This window comes from Pelobates fuscus, chromosome 1 (genome assembly GCF_036172605.1).
Source record: "Pelobates fuscus isolate aPelFus1 chromosome 1, aPelFus1.pri, whole genome shotgun sequence".
NCBI classification, from domain to species: domain Eukaryota; kingdom Metazoa; phylum Chordata; class Amphibia; order Anura; family Pelobatidae; genus Pelobates; species Pelobates fuscus.
The window spans coordinates 181,251,427-181,268,137 of record NC_086317.1 but is presented as its reverse complement, the minus strand read 5'-3'; positions in this window follow the sequence as shown (position 1 = coordinate 181,268,137).

Here is a 16,711-nt window from a genome sequence, read left to right as displayed (position 1 = left end):
CTCTCTGGGGTGGTCCCTCAGTTCGGTAGTTTCCATAAGCATATGGTACAGATGGAAACTACCGAATAACATACAATTCACATAGTAAATATACGAATAGCAATTTCAACACAGGCAAAATAGAACGAATACAGTCACACAGGCATGTTATAGGACAGGCTTACTGCATTCCGCTACAAGGATGGAGTAGGAGGAGTAGAGGAGGTGGCAGCAGGACTGCCTGCAAGTCGTGGCGGTGTCACCAACTCCTCTGCAGAGCCACGCATTCCATGCTTGTCAGCCGTTAGCAGGTTTACCCAATGCGCAGTGTAGGTGATATACCTGCCCTGACCTGACAGTGGTCAGATGGACCCTTGCCCCAACACTGTGTGCCAGACATGACATTACTTCCTTTTGCACAATCGAGTACAGGTTGGGGATTGCCTTTTGTGAAAAGAAATTTCGGCCGGGTACCTTCCACTGCGGTGTCCCAATAGCTACAAATTTTTTGAACGCCTCAGACTCCACCAGCTTGTATGGTAAAAGCTGGTGGGCTAATAGTTCGGACAAGCCAGCTGTCAGACGCTGGGCAAGGGGGTGACTTTGTGACATTGGCTTCTTACGCTCAAACATGTCCTTGACAGACACATGACTGTGGGCAGATGAGCGGGAACTGCTCAAGGCGGGAGACGGAGTGGCGGATGGTTGAGAGGGGGCAAGGAGGACAGCAGTGGTTGACGTGGCTGAAGATGCTGGACCAGGAGGAGGATGGCGGCTTAGAGTAGGCGTGCTGCTTGTACTCATGTGTTGATCCCATAGGCGTTTGTGATGTGAGATCATGTGCCTACGCAAAGCAGTTGTACCTAGGTGGGTGTTGGACTTCCCATGACTCAGGGTCTTTTGGCACAGGTTGCAAATGGCATCGCTGTTGTCAGAGGCAGACACACAAAAAAAATGCCACACTGCTGAGCTCTGCAATGACGGCATTCTGGTGGTGGACACAGCATGCGTTGATTGGCGTGCTGTCGGGCTGACCCCGGGTGCCGATGCATGCTGTCTGACTGTGCCACTAGCTCCTTGTGACGACCTCCCCCTGCTTCCAACTCGTCTCCTCCTCCTCCTCTCTGTCTCCCCATCTGAACTTTCGCCCTGTTCTTCTTCTTGCCGAGCGGGCACCCACGTGACATCCATGGACGCATCGTCATCATCAACCGCTTCACTTGTATCTGACAACTCAGAAAAGGAAGCAGCAGCGGGTACAACATCCTCATCATCACACCGTACGTTTATGTGTGTAAGGCTGCCTGCCTGAGACATATCCCTGTTATCTACATCCTCTGGCAATAATGGTTGCACATCACTCATTTCTTCAAACGGATGTGTGAATAACTCCTCTGACATACCAAGTAAAGCGGCTGTGGTGCTAGTTTTGGTGGTGGCGGCAGGCGGGTGAGTGGTATCTTGAGAGGTGCCTGAAGCTAAGCTGGAGGAGGATGGTGCGTCATGGTTCCGAGCGGAGGCTGTAGAAGATTGGGTGTCCTGTGTGTCAGGATCGGGACAGGGATCCAACACGCAGAGTACAAACAGGTACAGGGTACGTATACTGGACCTTAGAATGGCCGGACTAACGTAAGAGTAGTAAAGAATGGTCTAGAGACAAGCCGAGGTCGAGGGAACGAGAGAGCAGGTAAACGAGAGACAAGCCGAGTCAAAGGGTAATAGAGGTAAACGAGGTAGAACAGACAAGCCGGGTCAAAACCAAAGAAACTAACAGCATACAAGAGCACTGAGTGACTAGACAAGCTAGAACCACGACAGGGCAATGAACAAACGTAGAAAGGCCTCTTTTATACCCTGATCTAAACAGGTAATCACGCCCCCGACGAATCCTCATTCGTGCTTGGGGCTTGATTGACAGATCGGGTTGGGTTGTCGTCATGACGTCGGCTACTGAACGCCGCGTCATAAAAGGAAGTGGATCCCTCGCGGCCGGCGTGTAAACGACCGAGCGAACCGCGAGGAACGAGTGATTCAACCCTTTTGCGAGGAAGAACGTCCAAGTGTCTCACCTCCACAGAGGTAGAGACGGCAGGTACCCTGACAGTACCCCCCCTCAGAAACGCCCACCGGGCGGAAGGAACCGGGACGAGATGGAAAACGGGAGTGAAAAGCCCTGCGGAGGCGAGGCGCATGCACATCCTCCTGAGGTATCCAAGACCTCTCCTCAGGACCATATCCTTTCCAATCAACCAGATATTGTAACTTCCCCCGGGAGATACGAGAATCGATGATGGAATTGATTTCATACTCCTCTTGTCCCTCAACCTGAACAGAGCGAGGAGAGGATGCCGTGGAGGAAAACTTGTTACATATTAGGGGTTTTAACAAGGAAACATGAAAGGAGTTAGGAATGCGTAAGGCAGATGGAAGAGCCAGACGATACGCAACAGGGTTAATTCGAGTCAAGACCCTGTAAGGTCCAATATAACGAGGAGCGAATTTCATAGAAGGAACCTTCAAGCGAATGTTTTTGGTACTCAACCATACCCTGTCCCCTGGAACAAAGACTGGAGCCGCCCTTCTATGTTTATCAGCGTGTTTCTTGAACAACATGGAATTATGCAGAAGAATTTATCGAGTCTGATCCCACAACTTCCTCAGATTGGCAACATGAACATCAACCGACGGTACTCCTTGGGAAGGAGAAACCGAGGGAAGAATGGAGGGATGAAAGCCATAATTCATGAAAAAGGGGCTAGAACGAGTAGAATCACAAACGAGATTGTTGTGTGCGAACTCTGCCCAAGGAATCAGACCAACCCAATCGTCCTGGTGTTCGGAAACGAAACAACGCAAATATTGCTCAATCTTTTGATTAGTGCGTTCAGCAGCTCCGTTAGACTGGGGATGATAGGCAGAAGAGAAATTCAATTTGATACCCATTTGAGAGCAGAATGACTTCCAAAAACGGGAAACAAATTGGGAACCTCTATCAGAAACAATTTCGGAAGGTATCCCATGTAAACGAAATATCTCTTTAGCGAATATCTCAGCCAATTCAGGGGAAGATGGAAGTTTAGGTAAGGGCACGAAATGAGCCATCTTAGTAAACCTGTCAACCACCGTGAGAATCACAGTCTGTTTTTTAGAAACAGGTAAATCGACAATGAAATCCATAGCCAAACAGGTCCATGGTTTCTCGGGAATTTCCAAGGGATGCAACAGCCCACATGGAAGCGTCTGAGGTCGTTTAGTCTTCATACAGACCTCACATGCTTCGACTAAATCCCTAATATCTTTACGTAAGGTGGGCCACCAGAAATCTTTGGCTATTAAGGAGCATGTCTTACGAATGCCAGGATGCCCAGCCACCTTACTATTGTGAAAGCATTGTAGCAGTTCTAGTTGGAGTTCAGCAGGAACAAAATGCCGTGACTCAGGACTCTGTCTAGGAGCCAGATGTTGTAGCTTCATAATCTCGGCAAGCAACGGAGAATGAATCCTGAGGCTAGTGTTGGCGATAATATTGCATTTGGGAACTATAGAAGAGAAAACCGTCTCAGATATAGTAGAAGGTTCATGTTGGCGAGACAAAGCATCGGCCTTAGAGTTCTTAGAACCAGGTCTATAAGTGAGCACGTAATTGAAATGGGTGAGGAACAAGGACCAACGAGCTTGTCTGGCGGATAAGCGCTTGGCCTCCCCAATATAAGACAAGTTCTTGTGATCCGTCAGAATAGTAACAGGATGCAAGGTCCCCTCCAATAAATGTCTCCACTCCTTTAAGGCCATGATAACAGCTAGTAGTTCCCTGTCACCAATATCATATCTGCTTTCAGTCCCAGATAGTTTCTTGGAGAAAAACCCACATGGATGTAATGGTTTATCCACGCCTAACCTTTGAGACAAGATGGCACCTATACCTGTCTCTGAGGCGTCTACCTCGAGTAGGAAAGGTAAAGTCGTATCGGGGTGAACCAAAATTGGTGCAGAAGCAAAAAGTTCCTTAAGTGTCTTGAAGGCAACGAGAGCTTCAGTAGACCAAGTCTTAGTGTCAGCCCCCTGTCTGGTCATATTGGTAATAGGAGCAATAATGGAAGAGTATCCTTTAATGAAGCGCCTATAGTAATTGGAGAATCCAATAAACCTCTGAATGGCCTTGAGACCCCTAGGTAATGGCCAATCTAAAATAGACTGGAGTTTATCCGGATCCATTTTAAAGCCTTCCCCAGAAATCACGTAACCAAGAAAGTTTATCTGAGATTGATCAAAACTACATTTCTCCAATTTGCAGTACAATCCATGTTGTAGGAGTTTGCGCAATACCCTTCTGACTTGTCTGTGGTGGGTCTCAATTTCTCTAGAGTGTATTAGTATATCATCTAAATATACAATAACACAATCCTGTTGAAATTCCCTAAGAACTTCATTGATCAAATCCTGAAATACTGCCGGTGCATTACAGAGCCCAAAAGGCATTACCGTGTACTCATAGTGCCCATATCGAGTATTGAACGCTGTTTTCCACTCGTCTCCCTGCTGAATTCTCACCAAGTTATACGCCCCTCTGAGATCTAACTTGGTGAAAATCTTGGAACCCTTTAAACGATCAAAGAGCTCAGTAATCAAGGGAATTGGGTATGCATTTCTGATAGTTATTTTATTCAAACCTCGGTAATCAATGCAAGGCCTTAACGTACCATCCTTTTTATTCACAAAAAAAAACCCGGCCCCGGCAGGCGAGGATGATCTCCTAATGAATCCCTTGTCTAGATTCTCACGGATATACTCCTCTAAGACTAAGTTCTCCTTAGTGGATAAAGGATATACATTGCCCCTCGGAGGCATAGTACCAGGTAGGAGATTAATCTTGCAATCAAAGGACCTGTGTGGAGGTTGTCACGGTAATATACCCCAACACGCAGGAATAGTACAGATAGTCAGGAGACAAGAAACCAGGGTTCGTCTTACCGGACCTTAGAATGGCCGGACTTGACGAGAAAAAGCAAGACAGAGTCTAGAACAAGCCGAGGTCAAGGGAACAGAGAGACAGCGTAACGTAGAACAAGCCGAGGACTGGTACACAGAGGACAAAATAGCGGATAAGCAAGCAAGGATAAAGAGAGAGCGGAGTCAGGAACAAAGCCAAGGTCAAGCACCAAAAAACCAACTGAACGATACAAGCACTAAAGGGAAACTGGACAGAAACCACGATAGGGCAAGGAGCAAGGGAAACAGGTGAGTATAAATACCCTAAGGTTCAATTTGATTGGCCCCTGTCATATCCACGCCCCCAAAATGTGAGTGTATGGGGAATGTGGCCTGACAGGGGCCAATGGGAGACTGATTCTAATTTAGTCTCCCACTGTCCCTTTAAGAGCGCGCCCGAGACGCGCGGCGCGCTCTTAGTGTCGGGCGGGACACGTGACCGCTTCTCGCGGTCACTGCCCGCCTGACTGATCATCTTGTTGGCTGAGCCGCGCGCGGCTCGTGCAGGAGCAGGACTGCGCGCGGCGAGAATAGAGGACCCCGGCCGGCCCCTGGAGAGGGTAAGTACCGCTACAGTACCCCCCCCTGAAGACACGCCCACCGGGCGGGGAGGAGCAGGCCTGGCAGGAAAACGAGCGTGGAAAGAACGCACAAGGCGAGGAGCGTGAACAGCGTCAGCGGAAATCCAACTGCGTTCCTCAGGCCCATAGCCCTTCCAATGTACCAGATATTGGAGGCGACCCCGAAGCAAACGAGAGTCAATTACAGCCGCCACTTCAAACTCCTCATGGCCCTCCACAGAAACCGGAGGAGGAGGAGGGACATGCCGAGTATAACGGTTGCACAGGAGGGGTTTTAACAAGGAGGTATGAAACACGTTAGGAATGCGTAAATTTTTTGGAAGATCCAATGCATACGAGACAGGATTAACCACATGCAAGATACGAAAAGGACCAATAAAACGAGGGGCCAACTTCATAGAAGGCACACGAAGACGAATATTGCGAGTAGAAAGCCAAACCCGGTCTCCCACAGCATAGGATGGAGCCGCCCTGCGATGCTTGTCTGCCTGAACCTTCTGACGAGCAGCTGAGGCCACCAAAGAACACTGAACCTGCTCCCAAGTATTACGTAGACTAGCCAAATGTTCGTCCTGAGCTGGCATGCCCTGTAAGGAGAATGCAGCTGGAAGAACCACGGGATGCCGGCCATAAACAACGTAAAAAGGGCTGTTAGCGGAGGATTCATGAGCAGCATTATTACGAGCAAACTCAGCCCAAGGAAGAAGGTCAGCCCAATTGTTCTGATGGTGGGACACGAAACAACGAAGATACTGCTCTAGAGATTGGTTGGCACGTTCAGCAGCTCCATTAGACTGGGGGTGGTAGGCTGAGGAAAACGAGAGGGAGATACCCATCTCTGTACAAAACGATCTCCAGAATCTGGAGATAAACTGGCTACCCCTATCGGACACGATCGAAGTGGGAATACCATGCAACCGAAACACCTCCCTGGCAAAGATAGAGGCAAGTTCCCTGGATGATGGTAATTTGACAAGAGACACAAAATGAGCCATCTTAGAAAAACGATCCACAATCATTAGGATGACAGTTTTACCATTAGAGGGAGGCAATTCAACAATGAAATCCATGGATATATTGGACCACGGTCTCTCGGGTATGGGCAACGGATGTAACAACCCACAAGGAACTCTGTGGGAGGACTTCATACTGGCACAAGTGCTACAGGCATTAACGTAATCGGTGACGTCCTTACGCAAGGAAGCCCACCAGAAATATCTAGAAACTGCTGAGAATGTCTTAGAAATACCAGGGTGTCCAGCAGTTCTAGTGTCATGATATAATGACAAGATGTCTCGTCTCTCCGGTATATCAACGAATAGCTTATCAGCAGGCCTCTCCCCAGGAGCCAAGTGTTGTTTAGCCTGAATAGCTTGTAAGAGAGAAGACGAAATGGAAAGAACAGTAGTCGCTATTATTCTGTCAGGCGGAATGACAGGGGTAACATCGACCTCGAGTTTGTCAGTAGTCTCGAATTGTCTGGACAGAGCGTCAGCTTTAGTATTACGGTCACCCGGTCTGTAAGTGATTATGTAATTAAAACGAGACAAAAACAGAGACCACCTGGCCTGCCTGGAAGACAATCTTTTTGCTTCACTAAGGTAAGAGAGGTTTTTGTGATCCGTTAAAATGAGGATGGGATCCCTAGTACCCTCTAGCAGATGTCTCCATTCCTTGAGCGCCAAAATGATAGCAAGGAGTTCACGATTGCCTACATCATAATTCCTCTCTGCTTTGGACATCTGTCTGGAAAAGAAGCCACAAGGGTGTAACGGCTTTTCAGGTGAATCTCTTTGAGACAAGATAGCACCTACCCCTATCTCAGAAGCATCAACTTCAAGAATAAAGGGCAGTGAAGGGACAGGATGCTGTAAAACAGGAGCAGAGGCAAATGTAGCCTTCAAGAATTCAAAGGCCTCGAGTGCTTCTGGTTTCCAGACATGAGTATTACCATCCTTCTTGGTCATTCTGGTTATAGGCGCAACAATGGCAGAAAACCCTTTAATAAAACGCCTATAATAATTAGAGAACCCCAGAAAACGCTGAATGGCTTTCAACCCCTGGGGTAGAGGCCATTCCATAATGGCAGACAGTTTCTTGGGATCCATACGAAAACCCTTGGCCGAGATTATATAACCCAAGAATTGGACTTCAGATTGATCAAATGAACATTTTTCGAGTTTGCAATAGAGACCGTTAACCAGAAGAGTTCTCAACACTAATTTAACATGCATGTGATGAGTCTGTAAATCAGTAGAATAAATCAATATGTCGTCCAAGTATACTATAACGAATGTATGTATAAATTGACGTAGGACATCATTAATAAATTCCTGAAAAACTGCTGGAGCGTTACAAAGACCAAAGGGCATCACAGTGTACTCGTAGTGGCCACTCCTGGTATTGAAAGCGGTCTTCCACTCGTGATCCTTTTTGATACGTATGAGATTGTAAGCACCCCTAAGGTCCAATTTAGTAAAAACTGTGGCCTGTTTAAGCCTATCAAATAGTTCTTTGATCAAAGGTATGGGGTACGCATTTTTGACGGTGATTTTATTTAGGCCCCTATAGTCAATACAAGGCCTTAATTCGCCATCTTTCTTAGATACAAAGAAGAAACCCGCCCCTGCCGGGGAAGAGGATCTTCTTATAAATCCCTTCTCTAGAGATTCCTTAATATATTCCTCCATAACCAGATTCTCCTGAGGAGATAAAGGATATATTCTCCCTTTGGGAGGCATAGCACCAGGTAACAAATTAATTGCACAATCGTAAGGCCTGTGAGGTGGCAATCTTTCAGCCTCCCTTTTATCAAAAACAGATTTAAGAGACAGGTACTGAGAGGGTATGACCGTAGGCACGGGAGGAATATTAGTAGAATTCAAAGGGGTGACTTTAACAATACAAGACTCTTGGCAAGAATCACTCCAAGAAACTATTTGTCCTGACTCCCAATCAATGGTGGGATTATGAGTACGTAACCAAGGATACCCTAACACGAGGTGAGAGGAAGGAGAAGTAATGATCTGAAACCGAATGGTCTCAGAGTGTAACACCCCTGTAGACATATGTAGTGGAACAGTTTCATGTGTGATAACTGGAGAGCATAATGGTCTACCATCTATGGCCTCAACGGCCAAGGGTGTCTCCTTCTCTCTGGTGGGTATGTTATTCTCCTTGACAAAACTGGAATCAATAAAGTTTTCGGCCGCTCCGGAATCAACCAGGGCTAGTATATTCCCTGCTATGCAGTTATTATCAAGGTGCAGGGAAACAGGAAGAAGTAGTTTATTAAGAGGCAAATGTGAGGACTGTGATGTCACACCCAAGGCCAGTCCTCTATATGGTCTTAGGTGCGATAGTTTCCCAGACGCACGGGACAGTCTTGTCTCATATGACCCCTCCTACCACAATAAAGACAAAGTCCCTCCTTTCTCCTATAAAGCTTTTCAGCGTCAGTAAGTTTGGCAACCCCTAACTGCATAGGTTCCTCCTCAGAACCCTTAGATCCCTCGGGAGTCTCAGCTCTAGGGGAGTTAAAGGGAACAAAATGTCTATTTCTGGACCTGGTATATAACCTGTCACGGATCCTGTTATCTATATCGATAAGATAGTCAATCAGGTCCTCCAGGGGTACAGGGAGGTCCTTAGCTGCTACCTCATCCAACATAGTATCAGACAGACCTTCCATAAACGCGGTAGTAAGCCCATTATTAGTCCAATCTACCTGTGAGGCAAGGGTCCGGAACTGAATAGCATAATCGGCTACAGATTTAGATCCTTGCTTTATTCTCATTAATGCCCTGGCGGCATTTTTTGACCTTTTAGTCGTGTCAAATGTTCTACGGAACGCTGTGAGGAAGCTATTGAAGTCGTGTACCATAGGCCCATTAGCCTCCCAAATAGGATTTGCCCATTCTAGTGCCTTATCCGTAAGCTGGTGCATAAGAAAACCCACCTTAGATCTATCAGTGGGAAATGAACGTGGGTACATTTCAAAGTGGAATTCCACTTGATTAAGGAATCCCCTACATGTCTTAGCGTCCCCTCCATACCTAGGTGGCGGGGTTAGATGTGCAGAAGCATTAGGCATATTAGCTGTGTCCGGTATAGGGTTTACAGGAGGCGTAGGTACAGGTACCGGAGCTGATCTGGATAACAGTGTCTGGATGGCTTGAGCCATTTGATCCATACGGTGATCCTGTTCTGCGAATCTAGCCTCATGAGTGGCCATCTGTTGACCTAAACCTGCGGGGTCCATGGCCCTATCGTAATGTCACGGTAATATACCCCAACACGCAGGAATAGTACAGATAGTCAGGAGACAAGAAACCAGGGTTCGTCTTACCGGACCTTAGAATGGCCGGACTTGACGAGAAAAAGCAAGACAGAGTCTAGAACAAGCCGAGGTCAAGGGAACAGAGAGACAGCGTAACGTAGAACAAGCTGAGGACTGGTACACAGAGGACAAAATAGCGGATAAGCAAGCAAGGATAAAGAGAGAGCGGAGTCAGGAACAAAGCCAAGGTCAAGCACCAAAAAACCAACTGAACGATACAAGCACTAAAGGGAAACTGGACAGAAACCACGATAGGGCAAGGAGCAAGGGAAACAGGTGAGTATAAATACCCTAAGGTTCAATTTGATTGGCCCCTGTCATATCAACGCCCCCAAAATGTGAGTGTATGGGGAATGTGGCCTGACAGGGGCCAATGGGAGACTGATTCTAATTTAGTCTCCCACTGTCCCTTTAAGAGCGCGCCCGAGACGCGCGGCGCGCTCTTAGTGTCGGGCGGGACACGTGACCGCTTCTCGCGGTCACTGCCCGCCTGACTGATCATCTTGTTGGCTGAGCCGCGCGCGGCTCGTGCAGGAGCAGGACCGCGCGCGGCGAGAATAGAGGACCCCGGCCGGCCCCTGGAGAGGGTAAGTACCGCTACAGAGGTAAAGTATCAGCATTCTTCTTGTCAAAGACTGCCTTTAGATCTATGTATCGAGACGGTATTTGTAAGTCTGTAGACTGGGTGGAGTTAACCGGTGTATTACCTACGCAAAGTGGTGAGACTTTCTGTAAACACCTGTCCTGGCAACCCTGACCCCATGAAGTTATCTCCCCTAGCTCCCAATCAATAATAGGGTTATGTTTCTTTAACCATGGATACCCCAGAACTATAGGAACAGAAGGGGAAGAGATAAGCATAAGGGATATATCCTCCTCGTGTAAGATACCAACAGTCAAAATAACAGGTATAGTCTCATGAGAAATCACAGGTTCAGATAATGGTCTACCATCTATGGCCTCAACGGCCAAGGGAGTATCTCTTAGCTGAGATGGGATAGAGTGTTTAGAAACAAAAACTTGATAAAGCTCTCAGCAGCTCCGGAGTCTATCAATGCCATAGTCTTTATTACTCCCTTCTCCCATGCTAAAGAAACCGGTAGTAGAAGCCTGTGATCTCTATAATTGTGTATAGAGGACAAAATAGAAACACCCAAGGCCTGTCCTCTAGAGAAACTTCGGTGCGAGCGTTTCCCGGAAGATTAGGACAATTTAGGCGAAGGTGCCCTCTTACTCCACAATACATACACAATCCCTCCTTTCTTCTGTACTGTCTCTCCTCTTCTGAGAGGCGAGTATTGCCTATTTGCATAGGTTCAGAAAAAAATGGGATAGTGGTTTGAGGACTTTGAAATAAAGGCGCTAGTTTAGAGAAAGGTCTACGAGTATTATCACGAGTGTTCCGTCTCTCTCTTAAACGTTCGTCAATACGAGAAATAAACAAAATTAAATCCTCCAAACTTTCAGGGAGCTCTCTAGTAGCCACCTCGTCTAGGATTACATCAGATAATCCGTTTACAAATACGTCTATATAGGCCTGTTCATTCCACTTAACTTCTGCCGCCAAAGACCTGAACTCTAGTGCATAATCCACAAGGGTTTGGTTATCTTGTCTAAGGCGCAATAGTAATCTAGCTGCATTGACATTTCTACCTGGAGGGTCAAAAGTTCTTCTAAAAGCAGCGACAAAGGCATTATAATTATAGACTAACGGATTCTCATTCTCCCACAGAGGATTGGCCCATCTCAGAGCTTTATCAATGAGGAGTGTGATAATGAATCCAACCTTTGCCCTATCTGTAGGGTAAGAGCGAGGTTGTAATTCAAAATGAATACCAATTTGGTTTAAGAAACCACGGCACTTCTCCGGAGAACCACCATAACGTACAGGAGGTGTAATACGGGAAGAAGCACCTACAGTGGCTACTTCTAGACCTGAACTTACAGGAGAGATGGACGTAGCTCGCATCTCCTCCGGTGGATTACTAGATCAAGATAATAAAGCTTGCAGCGCTAGAGCCATCTGGTCCATTCTGTGATCCATGGCATCAAATCTAAAATCGGAAGAACCAACCTGAGTGTTTGTACCTGCAGGATCCATGGCCCTGTCGTAATGTCAGGATCGGGACAGGGATCTAACACGCAGAGTACAAACAGGTACAGGGTACGTATACCGGACCTTAGAATGGCCGGACTAACGTAAGTAGTAAAGAATGGTCTAGAGACAAGCCGAGGTCGAGGGAACGAGAGAGCAGGTAAACGAGAGACAAGCCGAGTCAAAGGGTAATAGAGGTAAACGAGGTAGAACAGACAAGCCGGGTCAAAACCAAAGAAACTAACAGCATACAAGAGCACTGAGTGACTAGACAAGCTAGAACCACGACAGGGCAATGAACAAACGTAGAAAGGCCTCTTTTATACCCTGATCTAAACAGGTAATCACGCCCCCGACGAATCCTCATTCGTGCTTGGGGCTTGATTGACAGATCGGGTTGGGGTGAGGTCATATTCCGGCTCAGCCTCCCAGCCTCACTGTGCGGCGCGCGAGGGAGCTGAGCAGACAGCTCAGGGGAAGTGCTCCCTCGCCAGCCTGCCGCCCACCAGCGCCGCCCGACCGCCCAGCAGCCACTGGACCACCAGGGAAAAAAGATGACCCCCCCCAGCATTCCCAAAGGTAAGGAGGCCGTGGGGGTGGGGGGGTTAAAGTAAAAAAAAAAGTGTTAATGGTGTGAGTGTGTGTCTGTTAGTGAGTGTGTGTGTCTGTTAGTGAGTGTGAGTGTGTGTGTGTGTCTGTTAGTGAGTGTGTGTGTGTCTGTTAGTGTGAGTGTGTGTGTCTGTTAGTGTGAGTGTGTGTCTGTTAGTGAGTGAGTGTGTGTCTGTTAGTGAGTGTGTGTGTGTCTGTTAGTGAGTGTGAGTGTCTGTTTGTGAGTGTGAGTGTGTGTCTGTTAGTGAGTGTGTGTCTGTTAGTGTGAGTGTGTGTGTCTGTTAGTGAGTGAGTGTGTGTCTGTTAGTGAGTCTGAGTGTGTGTGTGTCTGTTAGTGTGTGTGTGTCTGTTAGTGTGTGTGTCTGTTAGTGTGTTTGCGTGTGTGTGTCTGCTAGTGACTGAGTGTGTGTCTGTTAGTGAGTGTGTTTGTCTGTTACTGAGTGTGAGTGTGTCTGTTAGTGTGTGTGTTTCTGTTAGCTAGTGTATGCGTATCTGTCAGTGAATGTGTGTGTGTGTATTTAGAATGCGGGGCGGGGTAAAGTTTGGGTGGGGGTGGCGCGCGGGGAGGGGGGGGAGGGGGGCGCCTGAGTTTTGTCCTGCCTAGGGCAGCACAAAACCAGGATACACCACTGGCTATAGAGACACCAGATATGAGTGGCAATGTGCACTGGCACAGGTCTGCAGAGCACAGGCTGTAGGCCTGACACACCCACTTGAAGACAAGTAACTGCTATTCAATCTATAACAGTGAAAAAAGTTTTTTGGTTTTAAATGCACGCTATAGAGACACCAGATATGAGTGGCAAATTACACTTGCTGAGGTTGGCAGAGCACACGCTGAAGGCCTGACACACGCTTTAAGGACACTGACTGCTATTAGCTTACACTGGAAACCTTTTTTTCTTTGTAAAAGCACGCTATAGAGACACCAGATATGAGTGGCAACTGTCAAAGTACACAGGCAGGGCACACGCTGAAGGAGGCCTGACACCCAGACGCATGCAGACAACTAACTGCTCTTCAATCTATTACAGTGAATTTTTTTTTTTTTTTTTATGTAAAGCTTAAGCTATTGTGACAACAGATATGAGTGGTGGCACTGACTGGGCAAATGGCCACAGCATCCACTGAGCCTGACAGGCTGCAATTACATTACACAGAAGAAAAAAAAAACAGACTGATGTTCTAGCCCTAAAAAGGGCTTTTTGGGGTGTTGTGCTTACAGCAGAGATCAGATCAGATCAGTCTTTCAGGATTGTAGTGGACACTGAATACCCTAGCCTAGCTATCAATTTCCCTATCTAATCAGCAGCAGCTACCCTTTCCCTGCTCTCACTAAGCATGCAGCTTCAGAATGAATCGAAAATGGATGCTGGGAGGGAGGTGGGAGGGTGTGGAAGGGAGGGTGTGGAAGGGAGGGTCTGCTGCTGATTTGCTGGAATGTGTCTGCTGACCGTGAGGCACAGGGTCAAAGTTTGCTCAATGATGACGAATAGGGGGCGGATCGAACCGCGCATGTGTCCGCCCGCTATGTTCACCGGGAACTATTCGCCGGCGAACAGTTCGGTACATCACTAATACAGTGGCATACATACCGGGGTCGCCGCTGCGCCAGGCCCGGCCCACCAGGCGACCTGCGACCCAGTATGCACGGCAGTGTATATATATATATATATATATATATATATAAAAAATAGAAAAAATAGAAAAAAATCCCATGCACTCACGCTTTAATGTTCCTGATATGCCGGGTGCCAAAGCCTGGACTCCAAAGATACATAGAACGCCAAATGATAGCTGCTCACCGGTCTTGTTTAAAATTCAAAAGTTTTATTTAATCATATTAAAAATCTGTGACCAACGTTTCAGTCTCCGCTCGGGACTTTCCTCAGGGTCAGACAATAAATGATAGGACAACACATATTGCTTGCAATGTATGTCAATATATAGCCATAACAATGATTGTAAGTGACTCACCCAGGTGCATGGTGTCCTCGGCGTTTCCGCCGTGTGTACTTCCGGGTATGCGCATTAGGTGTCAGCTCAGCACTGCCCCCTTTCATCTACGTATCCGAAATTCTGTATTTCAAATGGGATGTGGGCAGCATATTAACCGTGCGTATGGCCTCAGCTATGCTTCCGGGTGTGCGCGAGCACCTAACCCGTGACTCCACCTCCAATATGGCACGTGACTGGTATCGTCACGTGACGCATGCCGTGTCGGAAACGGCAAGCGGGGCGTTGCTAAGCAACGTAGTGCGCATGTTACACCGGTTGTATAAAAACGAACTCGTGTGTCAGTTATAAGGACGAATGCATGTGAATACGATGTGATGAAAGTGATGTAATATTTGATGTGACATGGTCAGCTAATGAAAACAATAAATATGTATCTAATAGAGACATGAAATATATTTAAATCAAACTATATGACACAAAGGCTGCATCTCATAGGAGTGAAGCTGTATATGTTATGAAAGTGCTGAAGGAGATACTTTAGCAAGTAATTCATTAAAGTGATGACGTGCAGTAATTAAAGTGCAAAGAATGGTGCTGAAAACCATACAGTAATAATGGTGCAAAACTGGTGTATAAAGAACATAACTCTTAACGTCATAGCCATAACATATCAATTATATCATTAAAATACATGTCTACAACGCCCAAATAGGGGGTAATAGCCTGTATGTCTAAAATAATACTGGTACTGCATTAAGGGAGCTAAATAAATGAATAATAGGGAATATTTTCATTCAAACCCCTAGGGGCCACCGTGTCTAACTGATGTATCCAATATGCTTCTTTCTGAATTAGCATTTTGCCTCTGTTGCCACCTCTCTTAGGAGGGGGGATGTGGTCAATACCCACAAATTTCAGGGAGGCTAAAGGATGTCCTTTGTCGAAGAAGTGCTTGGCGACTGGCTTATCACTGAGTCCATCCCTATAGGCTAGCCTGATACTGGAACGGTGACCCCTAATACGTTCGCATAATTGCGTCTCCGTCTTACCCACGTAATAAAGCCCGCATGGGCATATGAGCTTATAGATGACGTGGGTGGTTCGACAAGTGATGGTGTGCTTGATGTCATATACTCTATTGGTGTGTGGATGATTGAATTTTTTTGATGGAATCATATGTCCACATGTCACACAACCAAGGCAACGAATGCATCCTCGTATGTTGCTCTTGGTTGTCTTGGAGTAACTGGCGATCGGATCCGTGTGCATCAATATGTCACGAAGATTTCTGTTGCGTTTATAGCAAATCATCGGAGGTTCTTTGAAAATCTTAGGAAGCTGATCATCAGTGGCCACCATCTTCCAATTTTCTTTAATCATTGTGGAAACCTGATGTGAAGAATTGTGGAACGTCATGGGGAACACCATCCTCTGTGTCGGTTGTACATTATCCTGATTCGTAGCTGTTTTGGCCACAGTAAGGGCGTCCTGGAGTACCCGGCTTTCATAGCCTCTATTTGCAAATTTCTGCGTCATAGTATCCAACTGTGCTGCCATCATATTCGGGTTTGAGTTGTTGCGGATCACCCGTTGGAACTGTGCTTTGGGTATCGATCTTTTGAGTGCAATGGGATGAGCGCTATGGGCATGCAGTAAGGTATTTCTATCGGTAGGTTTTGAGTATAAAGAATACTCAATAACGTTCTGCCCCCAGGTTAACTCCAAATCAAGGTATTGTGCCTTTTCCGCACTTATGTTGGCCGTAAACCTTATAGGTGATGGTAGATGGTTCAATGTAAATATCATATGTTGTGCCTCTGCTTGTGTCCCTCTCCAGATAATAAGCAGATCGTCGATGTAACGATAGTATCCTATGATGGAGTCCCCATATGGCTGTAGGATATGTTCTATTTCATATACATACATGTATGCATTAGCATACATTGGGGCTACTGAAGACCCAATGGATGTTCCCGCCACCTGGAGGTACCATTGTTCCTCAAATCTGAAATGGTTGTGATGGAGAATGAGGGATAGTAACTCCAAAACAAACTCTATAGGTGGGCCATTGTAGACTGGAGAGTTACATAGGACCTGTCGCATGGCCTCTATTCCTTCTGTGTGGGGTATGACCGTGTAGAGGCTGGACACGTCCATTGT